A 7,386-nucleotide genomic window follows, 5' to 3' on the forward strand; every position below is an offset into this window, starting at 1 on the left:
CATTTGTATATGTTCTTTCCTTTTGCATATGTTACCATGCAAATTATTCAAGATCTTCAATGTCCTTCCAAACAGATTTCACCGAACATGAATCCTTCTCACGCAAATATTACATTTAATATTATTGCCTTCAGTTATTTTTTTGGCCAGATCCAATCAAGCTAGGTTCAACTCCAGTGGAGTGTGGTGAATGCAGAGCCTTTGAAATCTGTGTTTTTTTTACCATAATAGGACAGAAGGATTATTTCAGAGGTTTTGAATAAAAGACTTACATTTTTCTAGCTTTTAAGGATCATCAAACATCTCATATAATGCTTTAAGTCAATGAAGTACTTTTTTTGCAATGTTGTTACTGTTAACACATACGCCAGCCAATTTGGATACAAACACACAAATAGCAATCTGTTTTTGTGATGTTGATAACTCCCTTATTTTTCTTCAAAATTGTGTCAAATTTTGTCTGTGTAACAATATAGAAGTTGTTCCAGGCCACTGTGTTAGCGTTTATCTTCATTTAAATAGATTTTATAAGTACAATCATAAAACCAGCAGTAACATATAAATCATTTCAAATCGTATGAGAATGTAACAATGGAAAAATTGGTAAAGGGTAAATTTCATTGAAAGGATGAGAATGACTACAATAAATTATTTTTCCTTCCTATTCATTTTGATTTATTTTCTACTCTTAATTCTCCTCAGGTACTGCACTTTCGGATAGGAGATGCTATCTACTCAATGCAATAGCAATACTCTGTCACCAGATATTGAAGGTCAATGAATAAGCTTTGGTAAAAATGAAATTCCATTTATTTTAAGATGAGCAATGTTATGATCACAGGTTAATAAATTGTACTAACTACAGCAGTGCTGCCTTCAATTAAATACTTGCCCTTTTTTTGTTTTGTCACTAGCCTTCTCACAAATAGAAGCTGAATACAATTTAATTTTCATACTTAAAGAGCCTTATTTACAAGATTACAAGTTGCTTGAACACATATTGTGTTCTCCATCTTTTTCAGTATGTTTTGTGGAGAAGGGCAGAATCAGAAGCCTATGAAAACTGCTTAGGGTGAGGTATTAGTGGGTGAGTTTAATGTATCTTTCTATCTGATTAGAGACACTTAAGATTTTTGAAACAATAAAGTGAATATATAGGCCAACCTATTAAGAGTACCAAAAATACACTGAGGATATGTATAAGTTTGTGGAAGAACTTAGTTCCAAACATGCTTCTGAGAAAGACAAATAAAGCCAATCTATTACTAGTATACCGAAGACTATTGAATGAACCCATGGTGTTATCTTCCTGCTTTCTTCCTAACTGCTAGCTTTCATTTGTTCCAATAAACAGAATAAAATTTCCAGTTGGAGGAGAAGAAGCTTATTTTTGTTTTCTTTTAATTGAATTATCCTAATCAACTTCTGCTGTAGAATATTCACTTTATATTCAATTGCAGCCAAATTTTGCTCTTCCTGCTTCCTAAAACAAAAACAAGTATTAATATTTTGGATATGGATTCTCAGATTGTCTATACTTTACTGGATAACTTGAAACACCAGGAAATGAGTGATTAGCTACGATAGCACTTTGAATCCTGGTATATTAACAGTTTTCTCATTTAAAACATTTACAATTTATTTGTGCACTTTTTGGTTTTGGCATATTATTGTGGCTATCTTACAGGTTAGAAGTAGTGGTTGGTGCTAAACTGAGGTGATATAGTTTACGTTTGTAGAAAAGTGGGAGCTTGAGCTAAGAGACACTGAATTAGGGAAATAATCTTAGTGGTGACACTTGTATACATTACAAAGAGAATGAAGGAGGGATTAAGAACATGTGCACAGGGTTTACCTCTTGCATGTTAAGGCACCTTACCTTTTGAGTTAATTCCCCAGTCCTAGCCCCCACATTGTTTGGTGCCTTCTTCATGTTCCTGATCTTAGCCTTCCTTGCAGATACGGAAGTTTACCTGCATACTATGTCAAATGACAATTTCTAAAATTTGTCAGACTGAAAATGAAGACAAAAAAAGTCTTAGTCTGAGAAGTTCTCTACACTGACGATGATGTGCTAGTCACTCACATGGAAACACAGCTACAAAGACAAGTAGACTGTCTCTTTTGTGCCTATAACTTGCTCTCCCTGGTTGTAGATGTTTATGAGATTAGCGTTCTCAGCACCATATTGCATGGCTGTGAAATGTGGACAATTTACTGCTATCAAGAAAAGAAGTTGAAGAATGGACAGCTTGACTGCTTATGTCATGTATTATAATGTAACCAGTGACAACTTTATATTGGATGTAATGTGACCAATGCGACAAGCTATAAGGGTCAGCTGACCCAGTACTATGAACCAATTACAGAATGATGTGATGGTCAGCTAACTAGCTGACTATAAATAAGAACCTGTTGGGAATTGTGGGAAACTTGGAATGTCCCAAGGCAAAGCCCCAAGTTTGGAGTAATGAAATTTCTTTATTAAATCCTTTCTTTTTTTTATATATGTTTATTGTCTGCATTTGAAGAGTTCCTTCTGAAGAAACATCACATTCTGGGCATTTCATGGAAGGACAAAATCACGAATGTTATAGTCCTCTCTAAACCAAAGCTCCTGGGTATTTCATGTATGATGAGGTAGCCGGAAACACAAGACCAGCTGGACACTTTTGGTTCCACTTCAAGGATGCTGTCCCTTAATGGTGATTGTCTTACCTTGGAGACACTAGCTGAATACAGAGGAATCTACTGACATCACCTGTGGGCTGGTGTGTCCCACCATGATGAACAATGGGCACCAGAGTTTGGCAACAGGTGCCAACACTAGCACATAGAAATCTGCTAACCATGATTATATGCAGTGCTTGTAGCAGACCTGTGTCTGGATGAAGAACTGGTTGTTGTTATATGTGTTGCTTGTGGCAGGTCTATATCTGGATGAAGAACTGATTGTTGTTATATGCGGTGCTTGTGGCAGATCTGTATCTGGATGAAGAACTGATTGTTGTTATATGCGGTGCTTGTGGCAGATCTGTATCTGGATGAAGAACTGATTGTTGTTATATGCGGTGCTTGTGGCAGATCTGTATCTGGATGAAGAACTGATTGTTGTTATATGCGGTGCTTGTGGCAGATCTGTATCTGGATGAAGAACTGATTGTTGTTATATGCGGTGCTTGCGGCAGACCTGCTCTCAAAGGTTTTCAGCTTTAACAAAAAGCAAAGGCGCACCAAACAAAGCTAAACCATCATCATCAGACTTGATTGACTGCATGAGTATCATCTTACATTGATGAAAGATGCTGACAACAGAGTTTGTACTTTGGATCTAAAAGTATTAATATGTGACCAGGTTGTACATTATTAGAGCAATGATTTGACAAAGTTAGCAACTGGCATCACCTTGTGTCTGATTTTAACATAGAACAGGTGAGTACCCATATTTTCCTGACCTCAGCAGAGTAAAACTGGAAATCTTAATTCCAGGACCTCTTTGGCGGGCCTTTGGTCTGATGCCAGCCAGAAGAAGCAGCTGGTCATCAAGTGGGAGTGGAATGTCTGGTGGCAGTAAACTGCTGGTCACAACTTAAGTAACACTTGGAACTCCCTTCCTAACAGGCATGTGGGTGCACCCACACCACATGGGCTGCAACAGTTCAAGAATTGGGCTCACCACCACCTTCTCAAGGCCACTTGGGGATGGGCAACAAAAACTGACCTCGCCAATTACACTCATATTCCATGAAAAAAGCAGCATGAGGGGGCTCACCATCCCCTGAAGTCACATACCAGCCTGACATGGAAATATGTTGTCATTCGTTCATTGTTGCTGGGTAGAAATCCCTGAGCTCCTGACTTAACAGCACCTTCCATGCCTCACAATCAAAGTTTTAAACTTCCAAGCCACTCTGATTGGGGATTCCATGAACTGGTTTAAATTGGATGCATTACTAATTTGGAGTTTGCTAGTTTTTAAAAAGCACAATGTACAGAAATTAATAAAACCCATCCCAATTTACAGAAACAGTGAAGATTATAGAAATAGATCTCAAGAGGACATTTAGGCTGGTGGAATGTAACAGCAATGTATGAGGGAGAACGTTTTGTTAGGAAGAATAGGGAGAGACAATACAAGCTAAATGCTATCATTTTAAAAGGGATAGAGAGAGACATCTATTGCGCAAAACTTGAAGGTGGCAGGACAGATTAATGAAGCATATGAGATCCTGAGCTTTACAGATAAAGGCATAGAGTATAAAAAGTTGGAAGTTATATAACCCTATGCAGGATTTGGAATGCACTATCTGATAGAGTGCTGAATACATATTCAATTGTGGCTTTCAAAGGGAATTGGATAAACACTTGAAGGAAAGAATAATTGTAGGAATGGGGAAAGCAAGTGGGAATAACTGGGTTATTCTATGGAAGAACTGATGTGAATCAGTGACCCAATTGATCTTATTCACTGCTGTACTACACTGTGATTCTATAAAATTAACTTTCTACCAGTTGTTTGTTAAGTGACTCTGACATGGCTATATGGAAACAAGGAGTTTAACTAAAACTAAGGAAGAAAATTGTGACACAGTTAAGAACCAAAATTACAAACATTCGTTTACTACAAAAGTCAATACTATTTTGGGAATGATTTAAAATTTTACGGATTAGTGGACCTAAAAAATGGTTATGCTCATGTACACTATGGATCCTGGAAGGCATCTGCTGCCTCTAAACTGTGCCAGAGAAAGGCAGCATTGAAATCATGAGGCCTGTTTGGGACTGTCACAGTTGATCCACAAATCTCCTTCATATATCAAGGATTCAGAAATCCCTGGACATATCAGGAGTCTTGCAAAATGAACATGCGTTATGAGAAAGGTTTCAGCAAGTGCAGTATGCCTATGCCAAATGTTTTCTACCAAGCAGTAACTGGTGATGCACATCTTTGGAAACACTATAATTTACCTTATATATATGTAAATTATATATTTAATACCAAGTTAATTTCAAGCATTTTTATCAGGGCCATCTACAGTGCAGTTTTTGCTGCTCCCTTTGAAGTGAAAATCAATAGGAAGTGGATGTGATTACTTTCTACTTGTCATATATTTACAACCATTCTCAATATTGCCATCAGAAACTCAATATATGCCAAAGAAGAGGGAAATGAGAAATTAACAAGGTACTGACTGTCCATCTGCCTCACCTTTTCCATATACCACCAGTCCCTTTAAAATCTATGATTCTTGTCTTCAGGAATACTTCAAGTTCATGGAGCTTCTTCTATTGAACATCAATACAATAACATAAATTAAGTTGAGCAAATTTTGAGAAACGAAAATGGACGGCAGGTCTACTGGGGGATGGGATTCTGAATGAGAAGACACAAGAGAGGGAAACAAAGATTAAAATGAAAGACAGAAAAGTAGAAAGCAAAAGTGGAAGGGAGAGCAAACAATAAATAGGGCCAGAGTACAAAAGGCATGTGTAAAAATGTTAAAAAGACTAGTCTAAAGGCACTGTATCTGAATGCACAGAGCATTCATAAATAAATTAGTTATCAGTCACTACAGTGCAGAAGGAGGCCACTCGGCTCATTGAGCCTGCACTGACAACAATCTACCCAAGCCCTATCCTCATAACCCCAAGTATTTAACCTACTAAACTCCCTGACACTAAGGGGCAACTCAGCATGATGAATCCATCTAACCCACACATTTTGGAGTGTGAGAAGAAACCAGAGCACGCAGAGGAAACCTTCACACACAAAGGGAGAATGTGCAAACTCCACACAGCCATCCAAGGCCAGAATTGCACCCAGGTCCCTGGCACTGTGAGGCAGCACTGCTAACCACTCTGCTGCTCCTCACAAGAGGAAGATGAATTAACAACATTGTTAAGGTACGGGATGTCATTAAACAGGAAATTTGAGATGCACGTAACAAGGATGCTACAGTAATCGTGGATGACTTTAATCATCATACAGACTGGGCAAACCAAATTAGCAACAATACTGTGGCAGTTGAATTCTTGTTGTCTTTTAGAACAAAGAACAAAGAACAACCCAGCACGGGGAACAGGCCCTTCGGCCCAACGAGCCCGCGCTGCCGCATCACCCTACACCTATTCTACCCTGCATGTCATTCCAATCCTTCTTCTACCTACGACTTTTGTCTACGCCTCTTGGACTCCACAATACAGGGGTGCAAATTTAGAGAATTATATGTGTGCCAGATTAAGGGACGTCTAAATTAGGGACAATTTATTAACACCAATCAGCCTAAAAGCACATTTTTGGGGTGTGGGAGGAAACCGGAGCACCCGGAGAAAACCCATGCAGGCACGGGGAAAATGTGCAAACTCCCACAGACACCGACCCAAGTCAGAGATCCGACCCGGGTACCTGTATCTGCACAGCAAACAGTGACATTTTAGACCTGTATGTTGAGGAACCAAGTAAGTAACATGCCATCCTTGATTCGGTATTATGCAATGAGAAATGGTTAATAAATAATCTTGTTGTGTGGAGTCCTTTACGGAACAGTGACTATAATATGCTTTTTCATCAGGATGGAAAATGAAAAGGTCCATAATCTAAACATAAGAAACTACAAAGGTCTGAGGCGTGAGTTGGCTAAAACAGATTGGGCAACTTCGTTGAGGGGCATAATGGTGGATAGGCAAATATTCAAGGAATGGATGTATTGCAAAAGTTATACATTCCTTTCTGGTGCAAAAACAAAATCAGGACCTCAGTGAGATCACACTCCTAGAGTATTGCGTGCAGTTTTGGTCTCCTTATGTAAAACAAAATGATTAACTGATCATAGACGGAGTGCAATGCAGGTTCACATTGCAGGATTTTTGTATGAGGAGATATTAGATTGACTGAGCTTTTATTCAATGGAATTTAGAAGAATGAGAGGGGATCTAATTGAAATGTATATAGTTCTAACAGGGCTGGACAGACTGGATGCAGGAATGTTGTTTCCTCTGGCTAGAGGGTCTAGAACAAGAGGTCGCAGTCTCAGGATATGGGGTAGTTAGGACTGAGGTGAAGAGAAATTTGCAGCCCACAGGTGATGTCCTGATTTTCCACATCCCTTATCAATGACATAATGAGGTTTCACCCAAACAAGACAAGGGTCTCATTAGAAATCATTTAAACAAATTTTACCATTATTGATGCGCTCGCCCGCTAAATGATCTCCCTCATTTAATATTCATACCTCGCTGTTGTCAGGTATGTGGAGGTGTGAATCAGTTGTAGGGATCACCCCAGGAATGCCCCTGAGAAGCCCATGTGACGATGATGGGATTATTAATTATGGTGAAGGGAAGGTGTAGGGAGGAAGCATCAAGGCCTTTGAAAGGGGGGACTTG

Source organism: Carcharhinus amblyrhynchos, chromosome 7 (genome assembly GCF_965287045.1).
Source record: "Carcharhinus amblyrhynchos chromosome 7, sCarAmb.v2.hapA, whole genome shotgun sequence".
Lineage (NCBI taxonomy): Eukaryota > Metazoa > Chordata > Chondrichthyes > Carcharhiniformes > Carcharhinidae > Carcharhinus > Carcharhinus amblyrhynchos.